Source organism: Hordeum vulgare, chromosome 6H (assembly GCF_904849725.1).
Source record: "Hordeum vulgare subsp. vulgare chromosome 6H, MorexV3_pseudomolecules_assembly, whole genome shotgun sequence".
NCBI classification, from domain to species: domain Eukaryota; kingdom Viridiplantae; phylum Streptophyta; class Magnoliopsida; order Poales; family Poaceae; genus Hordeum; species Hordeum vulgare.
This window is the reverse complement of record NC_058523.1, coordinates 496,595,470-496,609,597: the sequence shown is the minus strand read 5'-3', so window position 1 is coordinate 496,609,597 and position 14,128 is coordinate 496,595,470. Positions and strand designations below refer to the sequence as shown.

Below are 14,128 nucleotides of genomic sequence, written 5' to 3'. Positions count from 1 at the left end.
ATGTATCCACACATGTATATAAGTCTTCATTCAATACAATTGTAGCATGGATAATAAACGATTATCTTGATACAGGAATTATAATAATAACTATATTTATTATTGCCTCTAGGGCATAATTCCAACAACAAGCACCGTTGTTTTCTCCGTGGTGGCAACAAGCACATCCCCTAGTCTCATGTTTCCGTTACTCAAGCTAGACATCGAGGGGCCCGAACCCACAATCATGCATAACGCTCCCTCTTGGAGTCACGATCTACTACTTGGCCAAAGCAATAAAAAGCAACGGAGAACATGCATGTATCACCAAGGAACATAATATAAAAGGATAATCAAATATATAACTCATAACAATCTGAACATAATCTCATAATCCATCAGATCCCAACAAACCGAGCATAGCAAAAGCAAGAGGATTACATAGATGCCTTGATCATGTAGGGCAGCTCACAAGGACTAACCATTGAAGCACAAGATTGGAGAGGAGACATCACATAGCTATTGGTCATGGACTCATGGTCCAAGGAGGACTACTCACGACACGTACGAGAAGCATCCATGGCGGTGGAGAAGCTCCCGAAGGTCAATCCTCCCTCCAGCAAGGTGCCGGGAAGAGGTCTCCTGACGCTCCCGATCTTGGAAGCGCTGCGGCGGCGGAACGATGGAGAAATTCGCAATTCCAGAAAGTCTGCGAGGGTTTCCTCACGAAAGTCTAAATATAGGCCAAAGGAGGGCACCAGAGGAGGTGGGGCCCACCCAGGCGACCTCCTGGCGCGACCTGGGGGCCCTGGCCGCGCCAGCAGGCCGCCTGGGAGGCCCCTGGCCCCCTCTGGCCCTCCTTCGATGATCCCGAAGCTTCTGTTTCGCTGATTTTTTTTATATTTTTCTGGATTTTTTTGGGCATCGGAAAATTGGGTAAAACCCCCTGCAGAATAGACATCAGCACACAGAAACTGGCACTGGGTCCACTGAGTTAGTAGGTTAGTCCAAATATGTGTAAAATGATATAAAAGTGTAGCAAAACATATAACAATGTCCCCCAAAAGATCATGGAACAAATAGAAATTATAGATACGTTTGGGACGTATCAAGGCCCCCCTGGTTCCCACTAGACACCAGGGCACGCGAGCCCCCCTCGCGTGTCCTGGTATCTAGTGGGCACCTCGTGGCCCATCTTGGCGTGATTCCAACGCCCAAAAATCCTATAAATATAGAAACCTCGAGAAATAACCCTGATGAGATGTTTCGCCGCCGCAAGCCTCTGTATGCACGAAAAATCAACCGGGAGCCCATTCCGGCACACTGTCGGAGGGGGAGATCACCTCCGGTGTCCATCTTCACCATCCCAGCAAAGTCCATGTTACTGGTTGATCACCCACAAGTATAGGGGATCTATCGTAATCCTTTCGATAAGTAAGAGTGTCGAACCCAACGAGGAGCAGAAGGATCTGGCAAGTGGTTTTCAGCAAGATAATATCTGCAAGCACTGAAATTAACGGTAACAAGTGGTTGTGTGGTGAGATGATTCGTAGCAAGCAACAAGTAACAAAAGTAACAACGGTGCAGAAAAGTGGCCCAATCCCTTTTGTATCAAGGGACAAGCCTGGACAAAGTCTTATAGGAGGAAAAACGCTCCCGAGGACACACGGGAATTTCTGTCATCCTAGTTTTCATCATGTTCATATGATTCACGTTCGTTACTTTGATAGTTTGATATGTGGGTGGATCGGCGCTTGGGTACTGCCCTTACTTGGACAAGCATCCCACTTATTATTAACCCCTCTTGCAAGCATCCGCAACTATGAAATAAGAATTAAGACAAAGTCTAACCATAGCATTAAACTAGTGGATCCAAATCAGCCCCTTATGAAGCAACGCATAAACTAGGGTTTAAGCTACTGTCACTCTAGCAACCCATCATCTACTTACTACTTCCCAATGCCTTCCTCTAGGCCCAAATAATGGTGAAGTGTTATGTAGTCGACGTTCACATAACACCACTAGAGGAAAAACAACATACAACACATCAAAATATCGAACGAATACCAAATTCACATGACTACTATTAGCATGACTTATCCCATGTCCTCAGGAACAAAAGTAACTACTCACAAAGCATAATCATATTCATGACCAGAGAGGTAATGAGTAGCATCAAGGATGTGAACATAAACTCTTCCACCAAGTAATCCAACTAGCATCAACTACAAAGAGTAATTAACACTACTAGCAACCTTACAAGTACCAATCCGAGTCGCGAGACGGAGATTGGTTACAAGAGATGAACTAGGGTTTGGAGATGAGATGGTGCTGATGAAGATGTTGATGGTGACGAGTCCCCTCCAATGAGAGGAGTGTTGGTGATGACGATGGCGACGATTTCCCCCTCCGGGAGGGAAGTTTCCCCGGCAGGATCGTCCTGCTGGAGCTCTAGATTGGTTCTGCTCAAGTTCCGCCTCGTGGCGGCGGCGAATCCATGAAAAAGCCTCCTCCTGATTTTTTCCCGGACGAAACCCTTCATATAGCATAAGAGGGGGCCAGAGGGCCAGCTGGTGCCCACAAGCCCCCTAGGCACGGCCAGGGGGGTGGCCGCGCCTAGGAGGCTTGTGGCCACCTGCTAGCGCCCCTCTGGCGCTTCTTCGGCCCAGTATTTTTTATAAATCCGGAAAAAATCCTCGTTGATTTTTACGGCGTTTGGAGTTGCGGAGAATAGGTATCTCAAACTTGCTCCAATTTCAGGCCAGAATAAGTATTATACCGTGAAGTGAAATAACAGCCCAAGAAGCGATAAATATCAACATGAAAACATGATGCAAAATGGACGTATCAACTCCCCCAAGCTTAGACCTCGCTTGTCCTCAAGCAAAATCCTAGCTCAATAAATATGTCCACATGTTTAGGGAGAGAGGTGTCGACAAAACAAGATACGAACATGCAGGCATCATGATCATGATCAGAACAACAATACCAACATATAATCTCTCATGCTAAAGTGATCATTCCTTCACAAAGTAAAGCATGGATCAAGAACCTTACCGAGAAGTAACAACCGATAGCCTTTAGTCATTGAAGCAATTGCAATTTATCACAACATCAGAAAGAGTCAAGTAAGAGCTTGTAAAGCAAATCCACATACGCAATCATCTTTTTGTTCTCTACAATTGCTACAACTCACGTGGTACTCATGAGATCAAAGTTTCAGCTGGACACAGAGAAAGATAGGGGCTTATAGTTTTTCCTCCCAACTGCTTACCTCAAGGGTAATGTCAACAACAATAATTCATGAGTGCTTACCTCCAAGTTGACATATGAATATAGATCTTTCCCTAGCATATGACGTTAGCCAAGATAAAGGAGAAACAAGGAATTGGTGAAGATCACCATGACTCTTTCAAGGGCAAAGAGTAAAGGTACAAGATAGGCCCTTTGCAGAGGGAAGCAGAGGTTGTCATGCGCTTTTGAGGTTTGGATGCGTGTCCTCTTAGTGCGGAGGAACGTCACTTTATATTGCCTCCTGTGATAAAGAACTTTATTATGCAGTATGTCGCTTTTATGTCTTCCTCATCACAGGTTCGTACAAAGCTTATTTTCCACACACTAATAGTTCATACATATTAGGGAGCAATTTATATTGCTTGCACCGATGACAACTTACTTGAGGGATCTTATTCAATATTCCCTCCGGTCCTTTTTAGTCTGCACATTAGTTTTGTCCAAAGTCAAAGTATCTCTACTTTGACCAAATTTATAGAAACATGTATCAACATTCACAATGTCAAATTAATATTGTTAGATTCATTACAAAAGGTAGTTTCATGATACGTATAATTGGTATTGTAGATGTTGATATTTTTTTAATATATATTTGGTCAAACTTTGTAAAGTTTGACTTGACCCAAATCTAATATGCGAAGTAAAAAGGACCGGAGGGAGTACATAGGTAGGTATGGTGGACTCTCATGGCAAAACTGGGTTGAAGGTTTGTGGATGCACAAGTAGTATCTCTACTTGGTGCGGGAGTTTTGGCTAATATGAGGTGGAAGCAATCGTCACATGCTAAGGGATCTCTAATCATATAACATTGTTCGGAACCAAGCAAACACAATTCATTATGTTGTCTTCCTTGTCCAACATCTACTTCTAGGCATGCAATAGTTTAGTGAGTATTCACAATCATAGATGGTGTCAAAGATGATATATTTATATGTGAACCTCTCCTTCCTTATCACTTCCTATTAATTGCAACAATGACCAAGGTCTACGTTTGTCTACCCTCAACAAGTTTCATCAACATTCTTTTTATATGTGAAGCCATCACTTCCCATAAGATCATTACATGATCTTTCATGCTTTTGTTCTTTTCTCACTCTTTTGATCATGGCAAGAGGCAAAGCCCTCAACTAAGACACTCTTTATTATATGGCTCACGAGCTCGAATACATCGGGGGTGACACAAAGCAAAACTCAAGACTAAAACACTAAGAATTTTTATCTACTAGAGAAAAAGAAAACTGAAAAGGAACAAACTAAAACAAAGCTAAAGGCAAAATAGGTGATGGTGATACGATACCGGGGCACCTCCCCCAAGCTTGGCATAAGCCAAGGGGATTTCCCACACCCATGTTTAGTTATCTTCCTTTGGAGGTGGTGGTGATGGAGTTGCTTTGTCCTTTGATTCCAAGAGGGCCATCAATCTTTGATTTATACCTTGGAGATCTGTGATATGTTTCTGCAGCAAAAGTATTGTACCGTGAAGTGAAATAACAGCCCAAGAAGCGATAAATATCAACATGAAAACATGATGCAAAATGGACGTATCACTTGTCCGTGATTCGATTGTCGGTATCTCCATACCTAGTTCAATCTCATTATCAGCAAGTCTCTTTACTCGTTCTGTAATACAATATCCCGTGACTAACTCCTTCATCACATTGCTTGCAAGCTTACAGTGATGTTGTATCACCGAGTGGGCCCCAACATACCTCTCCATCACACAGAGTGACATATCCCAGTCTTGATCCATGTCAACTCCATAGACATCCTCAAAGATACCTGTAGAGCATCTTTATAGTCACGCAGTTACGTTGTGACGTTTGATACACACAATGCATTCCTCTGGTGTCAGCGAGTTGCATGATCTCATGGTCATAGGAACAAATACATTGACATGCAGAAAGCAATAGCAGTAAACTGGATACGATCAAACACTATGCTTAAGGTTTGAGTCTTGTCCATAACATCATTCTCCTAATGATGTGATCCCATTACCAAATGACAACTCATGTCTATGGCTAGGAAACCTGAGCCATCTTTGATCAACGAGCTAGTCCATTAGAGGCTCACTAGGGACACAATGTTGTCTATGTACCCACACATGTACTTGAGTTTCCAATCAATACAACTATAGCATGGATAATAAATGATTATCATGAAGAAGGAAATATGATAATAACTAATTTATTATTGCCTATAGGACATATTGCCAACAGTGGCTTCCGAAGTGAAAGCCCATTTTGCACCGAATCCGCCCCCGCCGCCAAAGGAGAAAATACCTTAGAAAATCATAGACCACTTTGTGGTATTTCTTTAGCGACCCCGTCACATGTAGAGAATATGCCATCAAACTATGACCGCTCTGTTAGGATATTACATAAAAAACAAATGCAGGAGTCGAGACCTACACATAGTAAAAAAGCAGGAAAATAGTTCCCCAGCTCGGAGAACGGACAATCCAATCGACCCCCCCACCCCCGCTCAAGGTTATGAGCGACGTTGGTGCAGACATCGGTCTAATTTTTAATCAACTCACACGCATCGAGGATATCCCCGTGGCTGAAGTAGCACGACAATATGTCATCGGGCAACCTCTGGTCAAATCTGAGCAGGTCCTGCAACTAACAACATAAATGTGAAGATTGCATGAGCGGTACATGGAAGAAGTTGCCAACGGGCGATTGCACCTCATGGTGAAAGTCAAGGAAGAGCATTACTTGCATGAAAACGATCTATTCATTAAGTTTGAGGAATTGTTTCACTTATACAATCAAGACGCACTCCACAAATCTATCGTCACTTGCTATTGTCTGTAAGTGATTTATTTCTGTAATTTAAGTCTCTAGCTCAGCTCGTTCATTACCTATAATTATCCTTGATATATTCTTCTGTACGTTATTATGTATAATGAAGATCCCCGAATGCAAATAAGAGCGAATATGTGCCATTGGGTTCATTGATCCATATACCCTTATTAAAAAATTGATAGAAGGCCTCCCCGAAGATTCAGAGAGGAACTTGCTAAGGTTCTTAAAGGAACAAAATACCAAAACAGAAATACTATGGCCTTACAACTTCAACTGAGTGTTATTGTCTTGTACTACAAATTTTGTTTTGCTTACTTGATATGAAGTGTAGTTGACGAGTTATGCATGCCTGCTTATATAAACATGCGCAGGTTCCACTGGATGCTGCTAAACATTAGAGTTGATGCTGGAATTCTTGAAATCAAAGACTCACCAAATAAAAATCCTAAAGATTACGTTAGCGTAATTAAAATGCTCGATAGGTAATTTTAATCATTATCGCACTAGCTATATCGGACACTTTCTTTCATTTCCTGATATATCAAGTAATTAATAACTCCTTTGTTCATTTTCTTTGTCGGACGGGGTTTGGAAACGGTTCATCAAAGATGTTAGGGGTGAATGGCACCCGAAGCTGCGTTGAAAAGTGGTCAATGTAATTAATTAAGTAGTATTAGCTAGGTTCACACATCTCTTTAATTCCAGTTTCAATATCATTATCTTGATTGATTATTATCTGATTGAATTTCATTCTCACAAAGTGCATGTGCATACTACGTTTTGCGAGAACATTCGCATGGCGATAGAATGTCGGCGCTTTAATGAACAACAATGTCAGTTATGTAAACACTATTCATATTTTTTTATGATGATCTAATATATATAAAACTAATATATTTATATCGATCTCCTTTGTGTAAAGGTTGATGAAATGCGGAAGAAGCTCCTACCAGAGAACCACATACGAGCAATTCAAGAGGAAATTGCTGGATTTTTCCTTAATGAGGTTATACCTAGAAGCGGAGAATACCATTACATGTAATGATCTTCAAATTGTATAGGAGAAATTGCATATAAATACCAAATTGTATATATATATATGGTCCTATGAGAAATTATATTATATATGCATCAACATGTACAATATGTAGTAACGTAAAATATGTTTGAAATGAAAATAATTTAATGGAAAACACAAAATGAAAATAAAAATAAACTATAAATCCTAAAACCTAAAATCCTAAACCCCAGCAAAAAAAACACAAACTCTTTAGTTCCGGATTGTAAACACCAACCGGGACTAAAGGTCCTCCGCCCCTCATCGCACGCTCGCTGCCACGTGCAGGGACTTTAGTCTCGAGGTGTGGCCAACGGAACTAAAGGTCGGACCCTTTAGTCCCCACTTTTTAGTCCCGGTTGAAGACCCGGGACTAAAGGCCGTTTTCAACCGGGACTAAAGCCTGTTCTCCACAAAACCATGCAACATATTCTCTTGATTCCTTAATATAAGTTTTTTTGGAGACTCCATTACATTCTATATACACGGATGTATATAGATATATTTTAGAATGTAGATTCACTCATTACTGCTTTGTATATAGTACATAGTAAATTCGCTAAAAAGACTTATATTTAGAAAGAAGGGTATATGTTGGTTGCAGTGGCGATTCTACTTAAGCTTTAACATGCTTTAGCCTATCCTTAAAAAATGTTATTACTACTGATCATATCACTTGGCAATTATAATGAGATGTTCACATGCAACAATTGCAATACACTTGCTAATTAGGCCTAGGAACTCAATGTTTTGAACCTACCCTTCATGTTTTTGTAGTTTGACACCATCCCTCCCTACGGGCAGGACGAGTTCTTCGATTGGTGTAGCACCTCCGCTCATGCATTACTTGCCTGCTTGCGAAAATGCTTTGCCTCGCTCGCTCTGCTCACTACTTGGTCTCTACGTACGGAAGCATCAGAATGGATGTATCTTTGATGGAGATCGGCCCTTGGCATCCAAGACGAGGCACGACTCTGGGCTAGAGCTAATGCCAACAAACGAAATAGAACATTATTGTAACCTAGAAATGGCTTCTTTTGCAGTAGTGTAGCCTAGAAATGTTTTGAGGCTAAGAGCATCTCTAGCAGACTGCGCAAACTGATTAAATCCGTAAAAAACAAGGTGTTTATAGTTTCAGTTAGAAAAACGACGCCGAGTAAACCCGTAGAACAAGTTCGACCCCTAAACTTTCTAAAGGGCACGGTAAACTTATCCGTGAAAACCTTATATGTGCAGTTTCAAAAGCAATATATAGTTCAACCCGTAAACCAGTCAAACCTCGTCGGAGCAGACGCGCCGCCACGGAACTGGCCAGAATGTACCTAGAACTCACCGGAATCAATCGCCGCACGTCGGAAGAAGCCGCTGTACGCCGAAATTTACCACCACCGGTCCGAATTGCGGCCGGTTCGACCTCCACTGCCGAGGCGAGGCCGTCTACGGGCAGGGCGGAGCAGGCTACCGGCGGCCCGAATCAGGGCGGGACGGCACCGGAGAAGAGCGGGGCAGGGGTGGGGGAGCTCGCACGACCACAACGGCAAACGTGCGCGTGGCGGCGGGTAGTGCCTGGCTCAAATCGGGGGTGGGCGGGCGCACCACGGAGCGCGGTCGGGGCGGACGGCACAGGGCTCCTCCACTGCATGTGTGGCCTGAAACGGGCGGCGTCGGGACGAGGCGGGGGCGAGGAACGCTGTGGCCGGAGACGGACTCGCCGAGTCAGAAGGAAAAAAAGAAAAGAATAAATGAGCTATAGTGGGGATACAATTTTATTTACGGAATTTGTTCTGTCTAAGGCAATTTCATACAGTAAAAATGATTTACAATGTCTCTTATACGTGTTTTTAGGGATCTGCTAGAGATGCTCTAAGCATCCCCTTTCTTCTACTCCCTTGCACCCTCCCGTTGTCCTTGCTAGTGTACACAATTTCTGGAACACACATATAATTTCTCTCTCTACCTATTAATGAAAAGATACACTTCCAGTGTATTTGCCAAAGAGGAAAATATCTTAAACAAAACTAAAAATACAAAAAAATGTTTGGCTCCATCTCTCATGCTTTAAAGTTTCACATAATGACCCGTGCACAAACTTTGATAAAATTCACAGTACATCATTGGATTCATATTTTAAAAGGTGCTTTCAATTGTATATTTGTATGACATACCATATATGATATATCTTGTTGGTCAAATGGACGGTAAAATTTGGGAGGTGATTTGTGGCATGCATGTGTGGGGGCACGCACCCCATGGCTCATGTTTTTTTCTTTGGACTTCTCAAGTTAAACAAATATATATTTTGAACCAAAAGACCAATTTATATTTTTTTTCAAGACCACTTTTGAATATGTTTTAATAAGATTTTGAAACCTCAGTAGGTTGCACCTGCTAAAACTTGGTAGGAACGAATGATAAATTAAATAAGTTTTAGAAACTAAAACTTAAAACTATGCGGAGAATTGCGGGGAATCGAACGAGTTTGTGGATCATGAGACAATCTTGCAGCCGGGCACAGCCGAGCAGATCTGTTGTCTAACCGTATTAGCAAGCGCACAGAGATATTTTCTTTTGCTGAGAATAAATAATATTTTCATTTCGTTATATTTGAGTATCCTACCAATATACTTATCTCTCTTTTTTTTAGATGAGGTTGCTTTTTTTTTTTAATTTTCTTTAATAGCTTACCAAGATGACCACTTGGTAGACTAGTAACAGTGCAAGTGCAACGCACGTGTAATCGAATAATGTGGGATGAAAACAATGGACTGAAATCACATTGTATGACACGTGCATGTGCTCATTCTTGGTCGAGGTAATTATTTTTCTTTAAGCAAATACACAAGTAATACTCCAACATATAACACAATGATACTTGTATATTGCTAAAATTACACACTTAATAGCAGCATGACACATAAAACTTACATCTACACTGTGAGCAACATGTATATATGAACATAGTATGCTCACACCAAAGAATATGGTAAGCCTAGCTAGAAATGAGATGCCCGTGCGTTGCCACGGAACGGAACAATTTGTAAGGGCAATAAGTCATTAAATAGTTTTCCTATGACAAGCACAAATGCTCAAACTATCTCTGGCTACACTGTCATCTCCTGTTAAACTCTGCCAAATTTCCGTCATCCCTCGTGGTTCTCCACATCAATGATTACATGGAGCATTCAGTTTGTCGTACAGGTAATAGACCAAACTATAACTATAGCGACATACAACGTGGTTAATAAAAGTTGACCGCAACACTAAGCACCTCATGTTAACATGGATAATGAAGGTTTCAATATTCGGCGGCAATGTCTATTACTACCCTTTAAGATTTGGTATTAGGTGCCATGATAAATCAAAAGTTTGAAATCATGCCCACGTTCTTTCTATCGGTGTTGCTCAAACCACGAATTATTACTTCCTGTTGCATAACTCTCGGGCGTGAGAAAAGAACACCATTATTTACTTAATTACATTTTTTAAATGATTGCATTGCATCATGTCCATCAATCAAATATAAGAAAAAACTGCCCGTGCGTTGCTACGGATCAAAAAAATTAAAAAAATGAGTCAAATAATTGTTCTTATTTGAAAGTGTATATGTGTATTCATCAATACTTCCTTCGTTCAAACGATAATCTTCAAGAACCCAACAGCTGCCTAGTTGTATAACCACCAGCCAACAAACGATATTTTGAATGTGTCCCTCACAGAGAGTGACCCATAGAATTATTGTTCGTTGGAAGAGAGAGAAATAGAAAAACCGCAGGCATTTTCTTTTAGGGAAACCGTAGGAAAAAGATGATGCTTGAGGAAGAGGATTATTTGACATTTGTAATCCCCATAAGAAATATCCCTTACTAACACCGTTATCTATATAATCTTGGGAAATGTATTTGAGTTTTGTTTTTTGAACTGACGACTAAGATAGTTATTGATGCCTTCTCCTTCCATAGGTTTCTGCTCCTCGTACTCCTGGATTTTTAGGTACTTCAAAATTCAGCCCAACATCCTCTGGCTCACAATATAACAAGTAGGAGATGAGTAGAGGAGGTATTCAACAAGTACATCCTCCGTCCAGAATTACTTGTCAAAAAAATATATTTATCTAGATGTATTTTTAATTTTAGATACTTTCGTTTTCATTTATTTTTTTGATAAATAATTTGGAACAAGGGAGTACAAAATAGTAAAAAAAGTGTGTTTGAATGCACTATCATCTCATCTACGTGGACCCATGGTCCTAAGCTCATCGATCTTCGTAGGATTTCTAAGAGAAGAGTGTCTAAGCCCACCATGTAAAAAGGCCCGTGATACACCGCGTTGACTTCAACAATAACAATACTTGATCCACACTAATCACAACTTGAATTTCAACCGTGACTTCAACAATAATCATACTCGATTTTTTTAGTGAATCACAACCCGTAAATCGAGTCGGAGGCTCAGGACAACAATGAACAACAACGGGGAGTAGAAAGCAGCACGCTCATCTATTGATAACCAAACCTAGACTGCATAAAATCTGAGGCCCCAAAAACCTTGGGGACCTGTGCGCCCGCACAGGTTGTCGCCTAGGACCGGGCTGCTACTTGGATTCCAACCCACAATTTGACCATACCCTATTCGCACTTGATTAGCAAGCAGACAACAAGGTGGTGAGATGGAGACGCTTGAGAAGTGTTGTGTGGCGATGTGTTGTGTGCCAACTTCTGTCGTCTTGGTTGTCGATGAAGGGGCATAGGAGGTAGCACCATCATCAACCTGCTCATCGAAGGAGTGGGGTGATGGGGAGGGGAACATGTGTCGGTGCCCGACACATTTGGCGTGTCAAACATTCATAAACATAATGAAACAGGGCATAGGCCGAACCACACCCACGTCCTAGGCAACATCAAAATGTCAAACAACTCATTTCAATAGAAAACATCGCGTAAAAGAAATTCACGAAAGGCATCATAGTACCATAGCCCTCTTGAGTTTTTACATGGAACGAGGATCCCAGAGTAGTATTGTACGTCTAAATTTTCGGTACAGGTCATCGGGGGAGAAAAGTACAACTTTTCAATTGAGCGTTGCAATCCGATCTTCGGTTTCACGGCTCAGAAACCAATACCTCCAAACAAAAAGCACACAATAAGAGTAGATACATTCGTACTTTTTGCACTTCACAGAAAATTATAACACTGCAGAGTGCGCCTAAGGCTGAGCGAGTAGAAGAAATTGGCGGGTGAATGCGATTTCTGAAGCCCAGGTGGAGCGGAAGTTTCCCACGGAATTCGCTACCGGAACAGCTCCAAGACCTGTGTCCTCCAAGCATCTGATTTGATGAGTACCCGACCAGCACCAGCACACATAAACACGTACGATTTCTGTGTCTGTAGATCCGTAAGATAAACCACCGAAAAAGGAATACCAACGTCAGCGTTAGAAGTACCGAAGAAATAACTTGTCAACAATAGGGAATAGAGGAACACATGGAAACTACCATTCCTCATGTCTAAAAATCATCATAATGGGTCTCTATTGGCAAAACAACATGAGACTCTTTGTCGTCCCGTGTCTGGTTTGGCTTTGGCAGGCCAATCAAAATAAGAAACTTTCAACAATACTCTTTTCAAAGGTTAACTACTGCAGTGGAATGGTATATATGGTCACAACATGTCATTCTTCATTGTTTTAGAATTTTGGCATAACTTGGGCAAAGGCTGAGCGCACAGACATACAGACCATGCAACTTAAACTGCTTCTCTGACCGGCATGTTCACAATATCAGGGGAGGAGTACCTAAAATAAATTGCACGCCTAGCCATTAGAGGAAAATAATTTGAGAAGCCAAAGAAAGGTGAGATCCTGTAGAGCTGGAGATGGATATGGATTCAACTAAGCACATGGTTACCAGTTATTTAAGTACTTGTAGTACCACTTCAAACAAGAAGTATGCACTATATGTCTGACAGGGTAACCAGGGGTCAACAGCAAGTGTTGCACGGGTGCAGCGAGGAAAGAAATAAACATAACTCACCAATTCTGTCAAACTCCCTAGTTAAAGCGTTGCTGCACATCCTCAGTTGGCTTGCAGCAACACCTATGCCTTCTTGGAGATTAGTCTGGGAACATTGTCAACATGTAATGCAGGATAGCAGCCTCCTTCAACTTGATTCCACTACAGGAAAAATAAAACAGATGACTAAAAATGCAGTAAATTTTGTTTTAAACTTCCTAAGTGAACAAAAAATAGAAAGGAAAACTGCACAAGCTCAGATATCTGCTATCTTACTTTGCAGTTTCCAATTTTTCATGTAACTATGCCATCAATGAGCATCATTCAGACACACATGCTCCTGGACCCCTGACAGCTGATTTCCCACAAACACAAGTAATTTGGCTCCCAGAAAAAAATGGAAGTAATTTGGCTTCTAGTAGCATCCGCACCCTCATTACCTGTACTTTTCAGATGCTTGATCTGTCGCCACAACACCACCCCGAGCAGGGCAATACTCCGCACATTACCTCCTCTCTGCGTATGACAAATGGCAGATCCAGCGGTGCTGTCTCCTGGTTGAGGCCGCTGCTTTTCAGAGGGAGAGGGGATGGAGGAGTGAGTGTAGGAGGGGGCTGCAACAGGTCAAAGCACCCACACCATTCATCCACGAAGAGTCAGCGAGAGAAATCCCGGTTCCCGACACAGTCGTCAATGCAGTCGATTTAGGGGACACAAAGCAAAGCGCTATTGGCCTAAAATCGTCTCCAGGAGGGTTGACCTTCTCTTTTTGAAAGGGGGTTTTAGCCCATTGCACAAATATGACTGGACCCCCTACTTCCGAGCATAAAGGGTGAATATGTGGTATTATCTATGCATTATTAGATTGCCATCTTTACACATTTCTATATATTGCCTGAACTGGTAGACAATGGATGGAAGGCTGAAGAGAACCGAAGGATAATCACACACATGAAGTCTGAATAGGTAGACAGTTACGCAACG

The 14,128-nt window shown here is 41.7% G+C and overlaps 1 long non-coding RNA gene across 1 annotated transcript; it reads right to left on the bottom strand.

Moving 5' to 3' along the window:
* Positions 1 to 12,349: 12,349 nt before the first annotated feature.
* LOC123403643 lies at positions 12,350 to 13,589 on the bottom strand. Its single transcript, XR_006611521.1, has 3 exons — positions 13,421 to 13,589; positions 13,166 to 13,306; positions 12,350 to 12,927 (listed from the first exon to the last, which is right to left on the bottom strand). It is a non-coding gene; the product is annotated as an uncharacterized LOC123403643 (long non-coding RNA).
* Between the last annotated feature and the right edge of the window lie 539 nt (positions 13,590 to 14,128).